Source organism: Macrotis lagotis, chromosome X (genome assembly GCF_037893015.1).
Source record: "Macrotis lagotis isolate mMagLag1 chromosome X, bilby.v1.9.chrom.fasta, whole genome shotgun sequence".
NCBI classification, from domain to species: domain Eukaryota; kingdom Metazoa; phylum Chordata; class Mammalia; order Peramelemorphia; family Peramelidae; genus Macrotis; species Macrotis lagotis.
In genome coordinates this window covers 220,267,416-220,279,503 of record NC_133666.1, presented here as the reverse complement: position 1 = coordinate 220,279,503, position 12,088 = coordinate 220,267,416, and positions in this window count along the sequence as shown.

The following is a 12,088-nucleotide window of genomic DNA, read 5'->3' as shown; positions in this document are numbered from 1 at the left end:
AGGTTCTTATGAGTTATCAGTATCATCTTCCCATGCAGGAATATAAGCAGTTCAATATCATTAAGTCCTTTATGATTTGCCTTTCCCGTTTACCTTTTTTATGCTTCACTTGAGTCTTGTATTTGAAAATCAAATTTTTTGTTCAGCTTTGGTCATTTCATCAAGAAAGTTTGAAAATCCCCTATTTCATTGAATGTCCATCTTTTTCCCTGAAAGAAAATGCTCAGTTTTGCTGGGTAGTTGATTTTTTTTGGTTGTAATCCACACTCTTTTGCCTTCAGGAATATCATATTCCAAGCCCTATGAGACCTTATTGTAGAAGTTGTTAACTCTTGTATTTTCCTGGCTGTAGCTCCATGATATTTGAATTGTTTCCTTCTGACTACATGCAATATTTTCTCTTTGACTTGGGAGTTTTGAGATTTGGCTCTAATATTCTTGGCAGTTTTCATTTCAGTATCCCTTTCAGGAGGAGATTAATGAATTCTTTCAATTTCTATTTTACTCTCTGCTTCTAGGATATCAAGGCAATTTTCCAGGATTATTTCTCAAAAAAAATGACATCTAGGTTCTTTTTGGTCTTGTCTTTCAGGTGGTGGTCCAGTAATTTCAAAATTATCTTTCCTGGATTTGTTTTCCAGGTCAGTTATTTTTCCAATTAGATATTTCACATTTTCTTATAGTTTTTCGATTTTGTTTCTTGATTTCTCACAAAGTCATCAGTTCCCTTAGCTCTTTTCTACATTTTTAAGGAATTTTTTTTTTTTTAGTTTTTGCAAGACAATGGGGTTAAGTGGCTTGCCCAAGGCCACACAGCTAGGTAATTATTAAGTGTCTGAGGCCAGATTTAAACTCAGGTACTCCTGACTCCATGGCCTGTTCTCTATCCACTGTGCCACCTAGCTACCCCAAGGAATTATTTTCTTCAGAGAGCTTTTGTATTTCCTTTTCCATTTGATCCATTTTGTTTTTTAAGGCCCTCTTCTCCTCATTGGCCTTTTGACCCAAAATGATTTTGAAAGATGCTATTTTCTTCATTATTATGTTTTGTATCTCCTTTATCAAGTTGCTGACTTAATTTTCATGATTTTCCTATATCACTCTCATTTCTCTTCCGGATTTTTCCTCTACCTCCCTTACTTGATTTTCAAAATCTTTTTTTGTTTTTGCAATTTTCCTTAATCTGAGACCACTTGGAGGCTTCTCTAACTCTGTCTTTTGATCCTCCACAGGACCAAAGTAATTATCCATGGAAAAGAATTTTTTTTCTGTTGTTTGCTCATTTCCCCAGTCTATTGATGCAGGGGCAAGATAAAGAGGACTGTGAATGTAGAAATTGGGTGGAGATGCAAATTGACTACCATCTACTCTTGGGATGTAAACTGATTAGAAGTAGAGAGTTATAATTGTAACAGAAGCAATTTGTAATCTCAAATTGGGTGGAAGTCCCCATTACCATTGATTCATTGTTAAATGTAAAATTTGTATCCTGATCTCCTTAGGCTTTAGCCTCTACTTAATTTCTGGTCCAATAAGAGAAAGTGAGTTCACCTTTTGCCCTGTGGATGAGAGGCAAGACATAAAAACCTGGGTTGGATTCCAGCTCAGAGCCACAGTCTTCTCTAACCATGGCCCAGCCAACGCTGCTTGGCTGTTCTTCTCTCTCTCTCTCTCTCTCTCTCTCTCTCTCTCTCTCTCTCTTTCTCTCTCTGTCTGTCTCTCTCTCTCTGTCTCTCTGTCTCTGTCTCTCTCTCCCTTCCTATATCTTGTAACCTTTTAAAGACATTTTTGTTTTATTTCTACCCTTGCTTTCCCAAGTCTGAATAACGATTCCTCATAGACAGAACCAAACTCAAATAGCCAGTGGCTACACTAGACTTGATTTTAACTCTTTTGAAGGTTTTTTTTTTTCAGTTGTTTTTAAGGATACTCTCCAGGGACCCTGCAAATTCTTAAATCCTCCAAAGTCTTAATGAGAGGCTCTGACTGCTCTCCTGGGCTGTGCTCTGGTCTGTGGGTGACCACAAGCACTCCACTCTGCCCTGGAAGAGTGAGGAGGGTCTAAGCTCTGTTGTACTTTTGCTCCATTTCCTCGAGATTGGGGCCCCAGACTGGGGCCCAGATCTGATGATGGGCAAAGCAACAGAGCCCTGTCTCGGGATAGATAGCAAATAGATCTCTGTAGTCTCCCTCTGACTCCATGAAGGCTCTGGAAGCAGCTGTTTGGTTGTGTCTGCTAGGTGGCTCCCCAGGCCTGCTCTTGGTACTCTGGGGCCAGGTCTGCACTGAGGCTAGCACTGGACTGGGCTGCCCTCTCACTCTTTGAGACAGTGCTCCTGTTGATCTTCCAAGTTGAACTTGGCAATCCCTCACTTGAGTGGTCTGGAAACCTCCACCACTGCCATGGACCCATGTGCCTGAGGCTGTTCCTGGATTGCTGGAGTTGGGCCCACTCTGGCACAGCCTGGCTGTACTGCAGGGCCCTTTATAACCCTGGGGTAACAGACCCTTCTTGCAGATCTTCCAAGTTGACTTGGGCTGGAAAATTGCTTCATTCAGTTTTTTTGTGGGTTCTGCTACTCTAAAATTGATTTGAATCATTATTTAAAGGTATTTGGAGTGGTTTGAGGGGAGAGCTCATAGGAATCCATGTCTTTACTCTGCCATCTTGGCTCCACCACACCCTTCTATTTTGTAGGTTCTTAATAAATGTTTAGTAACTCATTGAATGTACTTTATAACTTTGTAATGTCAAACTTAACAATTTAAGGTTAAAATAAAATGACAGAAATATGTTAGAACTTGAAGTTTATTCTCCTGAATTTACCAAGAAACCTATAGGTGGAGGTCTTTTTTAAAAATTTTTTTTAAGGGGCAGCTAGGTGGCACAATGGATAGAGCACTGGACCTGGAGTCAGGAATTTGAGTTCCAAATCTGGCCTCAGACACTTAATAATAATTACCTAGCTGTGTGGCCTTGGGCAAGCCACTTAACCCCATTGCCTTGCAAAAAACCTAAAAAAAATTTTTTTTAAAGATTTTATTTATTTTGAGTTTTACAATTTTGTCCCCTAATCTTACTTCTCTCCCCCACCCCCTACAGAAGGCAATTTGCCAGTCTTTACATTGTTTCCATGGTATATATTGATCCAAATTGAATGTGGTGAGAGAGAAATTATATCTTTAAGGAAGAAACATAAAGTATAAGAGATTGCAAGATCAGAAATTAAGATATCAGTTTTTTTTCCCTAAATTAAAGGTAATCCTCTTTGGTCTTGGTTCAAACCTCCACAATTCTTTCTGAGGATACAGATGGCATTCTCCATCAAAGATAGCCCAAAATTGTGCCTGATTATTGCCCTGTTGGTATGGACAAATCCATTAAGGTTGATCATTACTCTCATGTTGCTGTTTAGGGTGTACAATGTTCTTCTGGTTCTGCTCATCTTGCTCAACATCAGTTCACGCAATTCCTTCCAGGCTTCCCTGAATTTCCATCCCTTCTGGTTTTTGATAGAAAAATAGTGTTCCATGACATACACGCATATATATATATGTTTGTGTGTGTGTGTATGTGTGTGTGTGTTTGTGTGTATACACCACAGTTTGTTAAGTCATTCCCCAATTGAAGGACATTTACTTAATTTCCAGTTCTTTGCCACCACAAACAGGGCTGTTATGAATATTTTTTTTTGTACAAGTGATGTTTTTACCCTTTTTCTTCATCTCTTCAGGGTACAGACCCAGCAGTGGCATTGCTAGATCAAAGGGTATGCACATTTTTGTTGTCCTTTGGGTGTAGTTCCAGACTGCTCTCCAGAAATATTGGATGAATTCACAGCTCCACCAACAATGTATTAGTGTCCCAGATTTCCCATAACCCTTCCAACAATGATCATTGTCCTTTCTGGTCCTATTGGCCAGTCTGAGAGGTATGAGGTAGTACCTCAGAGAATCTTTAATTTGCATTTCTCTAATAAGTAATGATTTAGAGCAATTTTTCATATGACTATGTATTGCTTTGATCTCCTCATCTGTAAATTGCCTTTGCATATCCTTTGACCATTTGTGGAATGGCTTGATTTTTTTCAAAATTGACTCAGTTCTCTGTATATTTTAGAAATGAGTCCTTTGTCAGAAATACCAGTAAAAATTGTTTCCCAATTTACTGCATTTCTTTTGATCTTGGTTACAGTGGTTTTGTTTGTGCAAAAGCCTTTTAATTTAATGTAGTAAAAATCATCTAGTTTGTTTTTAGTGATGTTCTCTATCTCTTCCTTAGTCATAAACTGCTTCCTTTTCCATAAATCAGACAGGTAAACTACTCCTTGATCTTCTAGTTTGCTTATAATATATTTGTTTTAATGTCTAAATCCTGTATCCATTTTGATCTTATCTTGGTATAGAGTATGAGGTGTTGGTCTAACCTAAGTTTCTTCCATACAACTTCCAATTTTCCCAGAAGTTTTTTCAGAGAGAGAGTTTTTATCCCAAAAGCTGGACTCTTTGGGTTTATCAAATAGCAGATTGCTATAATTGTTTCCTGCTATTGCACCTAGTCTATTCCACTGTTCCACCACTCTGTTTCTTAGCCAATACCAAACAATTTTGATGACCATTGCTTTATAATTTAATTTTAGATCTGGTAGGGCTATGCCTAGGCGGAGGTCTTTATGGAAATGACCACTCCCAGAAGAAGGAGATTGAAATATTTTCCATAAACAAGGATAAAGGAAAACATAAGGTCCTTCAGACCTGGAAGTTCAAGCAATGCCAACCCTAGAGCCAGGATTGAATATGTCTGTACATCCAGTCAGATGGACATGGAAACTCTAAGAAACCAGGATGTCTGAGATTCAAGCTGGAGGAGGGTTTGAGACTAAAAATTGGGATTGTACTCTATGGGAACCAAGCCAAACTATGAACCTAATCCCTTTTCCTCACCCCAGAGACTGTAATGATAAAAATAGGGACAGGTATTGTCCCTTACATGTTGAAGGGGTAAGTTTTTTGTTTTTGCTTATTTCTATTGAAGTAAATATTCCTATGGAAAAACTCTGTGTTTAATAAAAAAAAATTCCTGGTAGGTTTGGTCCCACAATTCAGAAGTATTCAGTTTTTTCTTCAACATCATATAGTACCAAAATCTATACATTTGTATGTTAGCAGAGATGGCTTTTTGAAATTTATCTTACAACTAAACTGCATATTTCTAGCTTTTGGTTTGACCTATTTTCAAATTAGAGGTAAGTAATCTATCATTTATTTGGCCTTGATAATACACTGAACTTTAAAAAAAAAGTTATTACCGGAGGAAGTTATCAGGCTAACATCCCCAATGAAGATTAATGACAATTGTTTATTTGCTCTACATAAGGAGCTGGTCAACATAGCCAGAAGATACAAAAATGGAATTCTGTTGCAGCTTTAGCTTGTGGTCTGAATTTAGAAAAATATTTATGCTTCTTTTTATGCTTTGCTTTGTTTTTATTTGTTTTTTCCCCATCTTCTCCCTTAGACTTTGATAAACTTACTAGAAGAGACTAATATAGCAACTTTTCTGGGCTTGCTCTCTCCAACTCCCACTCAAACTGCTAGACTGGGCCCCCAGAAGAGCATATATTGTTCCCCTTAAGAGTTCTAGAGGTAAACCTGAGTTGGGAAGTATTTGGTTCTGTTGTGAGACCCTTCTGCTGTGATCCACTACTGATTATCCACCAGTCAATTAACTTTTGGATATAGTATTTATAATCATGTATGACAGACAGTTGTTATGGAAATACCACCACCATCCCCAAATAAGAGTCACACTTTTTTTTAGGTTTTTGAAAGGCAAATGGGGTTAAGTGGCTTGTCTGAGGCTGGATTTGAACTCAGGCACTCCTGACAACAGGTCTGGTGCTCTATCCAGCTGTTGCGGAGTCACACTCTTTTTTGTCCACAAAAGCCATGGGAGAATACTTACTGTGAAAGTTTAACAAGTTTTCCAAACCTATGCTACTGAGGTAAGAAATGGTATGTTATCTCTCCATATGTTAATTACAAACTCAGGAAAACAAATGATTAGAAAACTAGAAAACTAGTCCTTGCCTTTGTTATTCTTTAATCTAGGAAAGAGAGCTCTATGCTTCTACCTTTAGGCAAGATAGAATTGTATTAAGATGAGCCTAAAGAGGTTTAATGTTTTCCTTATCCATATATATATCTCCCAGTCTTCTTCAGCAGGGGGAGGTCATTTCCACAGTGACCCTCCAACTACAGGTTTCTTGGTAAATGCTAGAAAATAAATTTGTCTTACTTATATTTCTATTATCTTATTTGAACCCTAAATTATTAAGTTTTACACTGCAAACTTAGAAAGCACGTTCAATGATTTGGTAAGCATTTATTTAGAACCTATGAATACAAAGAAATGCAAAAAACTACCTTTGATCTCTAAGAGCTCATAATCTAATGGGGGTAAAAGCTGAAAAGAGGGGATCTCTAATTTTACAATGCATACAGGGTTGTCAACCAATGCTCTGGGGATACTACTATGTATTCCTGCAAGCCAGTGTGATCTCTCTGATGGACTTCTGAAACTTAACTGTCTGAGTGGGCAGAGGGAGAAACTCTCTCCCCCCCAAAGTGATTCTTTCTTGGGCTTGGCTAGAGCTGCTCTACCACTAGAATAGTCTGCTTATGGAATGTCAGATTCTGACTTATCTTGCTTTGTTATGATGTTTTGTCCTTCATTATCAAAGAAGATCATGGCATCAGGGAAGTGATGCCATAACATGCACAGGAATTAGATTTAAGTGAGGGGGTGCTATGCAAAGTCACAGTTTCACTTTTTCCCTCTGGAGTCATATGGGTCCAGAAAAGGATCAGGATGACTGGAGATGGTCCTGGTGTGTTATACACCACTGGAGATGTCTCTGATTCTTTCAGCCAAAGATATTTCCTGTGTAGCTGTCATCTGCTCTCAACCAATAATCAAAGCACTTCACTTCTAATTATTTAAGGATTTTGTTTTTACTTAGTTTTCACCTTTATCTGATTACTTCAGTCTGTTCCTTCTGCATTTAATTTAATTGGGATAAGGGTTTCCATTTCCTCCCCTTTACTTATCTTCTTCCTTTGTAACTCCTCACAGCATTAAATGTAGTGAGAACACAACTGATATGTACCTGGTGATGTCAGATAGAGGCAAAGATATCCTTGGAAATTAAATCCATATTTTAAGACCTTATCTACCATCAAACCTTTTACTGGAGCTAATAAAAATAGCAAAACTGATGCATTTTATATTCACCTCATTTTCTTTACTTCACTTTATGTTAGGTAGCATAACTAGTGAACAGTGAAATAGCTGAAAGGCATACAGGGGAGAAAAAAAGAAGCAAGAGGATTATATAGTCTCTAAATAGACTATTTACATACTAGAAAATTGCTCACATATAACCACCATGTAGCTTCCATCACACCATGTAATAAATATTTTACTAATAATAGAACAAATATCTTCAGAATAGCCCAGAAAAATGACTGTATCACTGCTATAATGATATGACTTAAGGAATGAGCACTTGGAAATGATGAATTGGGATTTTCCCCTTCTTTATTCTTACCTCAAATCCTTGTGAAGGTGCTAATGGCCAAAGGCAGATAAAACTTTTAAAAAAATTAAGAACCTAGGTAATTCACAAAGTAGTAATCATAAATAATCAAGAGTTGATTGTATTTGACAGAAAAATACTCAGGTATCCCAATAATAATGGGGAGGTGTGTGTGTGGGGGGGGGAGAATTCTAAGAGGATTGGTTTATAGTAAGACTGATTTTTAAACCAGAATGCCAATTTATTAACTTACCGCTAGGAACATGCCTAGTTCAATAACAGGACTACTAGTCTGCATAGGGTAAACCCTTCCAGCTGAACAGGTATACTCAGGTGACCAAATTATAGATAAAAGAGTTGCTTTATGTGTGTAGAATTAGAGTAATGGAGGGTATAAGTTCTTTAGAGAGAACTCTTATCATGCTTTCTGAAATCTAGGGATAGTTTTATCTAAATAATTGGCACTATTCTGGGCACCTTTTCTATAGTTGCTGTTAAAGATACAGACATATTCTCCAATTTCCCTTTTCCCAAAGATTCCAGACCATATCCACCCTCCTCCTTTGTCATTGCAATATTTAATTGGTGAAATGTTGTAATTTCTAAGTTTATTCTTTATTAGCTATATTTTATGGTAACTACTCCCATCTGATGTATAGGAAGGATCTTAATCTCATAAATAAGTTAATTACAAATTGCAGTTATGCTAATCTTGTGTTTTAATTTTCCTTAGCTGCAGTCTTCAATGAGTAATACTTCCTGACCTTGTCCCTAGCTTTTCAAAGTTCTTGATTTTGGAGGCTTAACCCTAACACTTTGCCTATTCATTATAATAACATTGCTTATAGCAAGGTATCTCCTTGTAACAATGTGAGATGAGATGCTACCTTGTACTTGATCTATTTTTGGAAGGGATTTCATTAGTTTCATTAGTCATTAGTTTTTTTTTTAAAAAAAGGTGATGTCAAATTTATCATGCAGATAAGCCTAAAAAATCTTATCATTGATAATATTTTTACTATTCTTTTTTTCATTTATTAATGTCACAGAAAGTAGAATTCTTTACTTTATGGCTTTTCCTTACTTTACCTAACACACTAGACTTTACAAATTCCAGAGTCAAAATGGATATAAAAATATAGGAAGAATTTGCATTTATTTTCTCTTACTAATGTAGTTTATACAAATTTGGTGATGCTTTTATCCTAGTGTTGGATAAAAATATTAAACAGCCACAGGTCAAACACAGTTACAGAGTCCACTAAAAACTTGTAGAAGTAATTATATGAGCAACATACATTGTCTCCTTGACATACTATTGGCCCACAACCAGTGCCCTGCTTTGTTTCAACTTTCTGTTACTGCTTTATATTTTTTTTAGTTGAGAACTATAAGTATGCTCCTAATTACACTTCAACTTCGGGTAGCTAAGACTGTTTGTTTATCTGATGAACAACCAATTTCCCATTACTCTGGGCTTGTCTCTGGGCTTGCCTTTTATTGTAAATCAAGTATAATAAGACTATCACAAGGTAATAAAACCCTTGTGTTTTGTGAATACTCTTAACATTTTTTTCAGATGTTAGCTTTGTCCTCCATCCTCATATTCTATCCCTTGATTGATAGAGATTACTGAATACAAAGACAGAACTGGAAAATGTAGCAAATTCAGTTGGAAATGGAATAAAGAAGAAACATAAATGCTGGATAACCCAAGGTCAGCATGTATCATCATTATCAATAAGGGGATTCTTGATATGGTAGGTCCTCAGACCCAATAGCAAGAAAGAAATCTGTCTTAAATGCATGAAGCCTGATATAGTTAGTACTATCTCCTCTCTTCTCTTCTACCACTTAGATTTATTAATGGTTAATTTTTAGATCTCTTTCCCTTTCATTTTTCCTATTAATTTTTTAAAAATTATTATTATTCCTTCCTATACACATACTTAGTTCTTTCCTCTGGGAATTTTTTTTCTAAAAGCATACTGTTTCCTGAAGCTATTGTTCCATCTTGCTTCTCTATTTTACTGTCAAACTACTAGGAAAGAATAGTTCATACTGTAATTTTCTCATTATTCACTTATACATTCTCAATCAGTTGCAATGTGCCTTTTGCTTCACTTCTTGATTACAAGTACTATTCCAGAGATCATCAATAACCTCTCCATTGGCAAATCAATGACTTTTGTCAGTCATTTTCATCCTTGACTCCTTTATAGCATTCAATATTGCTTATCCCTTCCTTCTTGATATTCCCTCAACCTTTGCCTTCTGTATACATACAGTACTTTATTCTCATGTTTCTTCTTCCTGGACTCCTCTTCCTTGACTCCTTCTTCTCACTATATACTACAACAGAATAATGGATTTAGAACTGAAAGGGAACTTAAAGGGCACTGAAGCCACAGAGGAAAGGCACACCCCCCTCCTTTTATAAATGAGGAAACTGAGATCCATTTTTTGGAGGACATGAGAAGAATATATAAACTTGTAAGAAAGGGTAGGGGGAATGGAACTCATATACACAGAAATATATTAAAATCAAGGGGGATACCAGCTAAAATGGGAAAAGGGAAAGGAAGTAAAGATAGAGAATGGAATCAGGGATGGAACAGTCAAAGGCAAAAAGAATTTTGAAATTTGAGGGTTGATTATAAAGGATAATTAAAAAAAAAGAAATAAAATGGAAGAACCACAGACTGGAATCTTTATATAATAAAGAGAGGAGGAACAAAGTATTTTAGAAACAAAGTAATTCAATTGCTGGGATATCTCTTATCTTTCTTTTTATCCTTCTTTGTAAATGTTGGGAAGGGGGAAGGAAAGAGGTAGGGGTATATAGGGTAATCAGAGAGGGAAATATATAATTAATGATCACTATAATAAAAATGAATGTTTAATTCATCCATAAAAATGGAGAACCGTGGAAGAATTGAGTAGAAAGTAGAACCTGCTAGTAGGAGATTTACAAGAAACACATTTTAAATTTAAAGATTAACAAAGAGTTAAATTGAGGTGCTAGAACAGAATTGATTACTCTTCAAATAAAATTTTAAAGACAGGTTAATCATCTTAGACAACAGTAAAGACTCACATAGTTAAAAGGATAAAAATGGAAATTACAGCCAATATATAAAATGAACAATACCAACACTTCCTATATGCTCATCAAAGGGCATATCATCTAAATACTTGAAGGTAATCATATTGTAGGCAAAAATAATAAGCAAAACTAAATTATTTGGGACCTCAGTGTATAAACACAGAGTGACAAATCTAAGTAAAATATTAATAATAAAGAAGTTAAGAAACTGAAAAGAATTTTTTAAAAGTCAGATAACATAGATTTCTGGTTGGTTCTTGTCATTTGTTATCAAAGACCAAAATGACATCACTATGTTTGAGATAAATTACCATGTCCAACTGTGGACCAATGCAAACTTGAAAGCCTCTACCACAGGTTGGACACAGATAGTACATGTGAACACCTGGGATGGGTACTCTAAACTTACTTATTTCATGTTTCCTTTGAGTTGCTTCAATTTTGTCTTCTTCATAGAGTGTAACACCCTCACTGATGAGGGCACTCCATGCTGAGCAGTCCTGTGCCAGTGTCTCCCATGCTGTACAGTCAATTCTAAAGTTCTTCAATGAGACTTTCAGGGGATTTCAGTATTGTTTCTTTTGACCCCCTTGTGAGTGTGTGAGTTCTCCATAGGTGAGTCTTTTTGACAAACGTATGTCTGGCATTCTAATAATATAACCAGCCTATTGTAATTGCACTCCCTGTAGTAATGTTGGAATGCTAGGCAGTTTAATCTGAAGAAAGAACCTCAATGGTTGGTATCTTCTTCTGTCAGGTGATCTTCAGAATCTTCCTAAAACAATTTAAATAGAAGCATGGTGCTGGCAGATTGCCCAGGTCTCACAGGCATATAGCAATGAGGTCAGCACAAAGACTCTGCAGATCTTCAATTTGGTAGTTAGTCTAATACCTCTTCTCTCCCACACTTTCTTTTGGAGCCTCCCTAATACTGAGCTAGCTCTGGCAATGTGTTAGTAAACTTTATTGTCAATGTATACATCCCTGGAAAGGACGCTGACAAGGTAAGTGAATTTGTCCACAGTACTCAAAACTTCTCCATTTGATGTAACCAATGGGTCTCCATAAGGATGGTGTGATGCTGGCTGATGGAGCACCTCTGTTTTCTTGTTGTTAATTGTTAGAACACAATTAGCACAAGCAGCAGAGAATCGATCCCTACTTTGTTGCATCTCAGCTTCAGAGGCTGCATTGAGTGCACAATCATCTGCAAACAGAAGATCAAGCACCAACATTCCCTCGACCTTGGTCTTGGCTTGTAGCCTTTTCAAGTTGAAGAATTTATGTTCAGCTTCAGTGAAGGTGTTTAATAACATGGCTAAAAACATCATACTAAAAAGTATGGGAGCAAGGACACATCCTTGTTGTACTTCATTGGTAACTG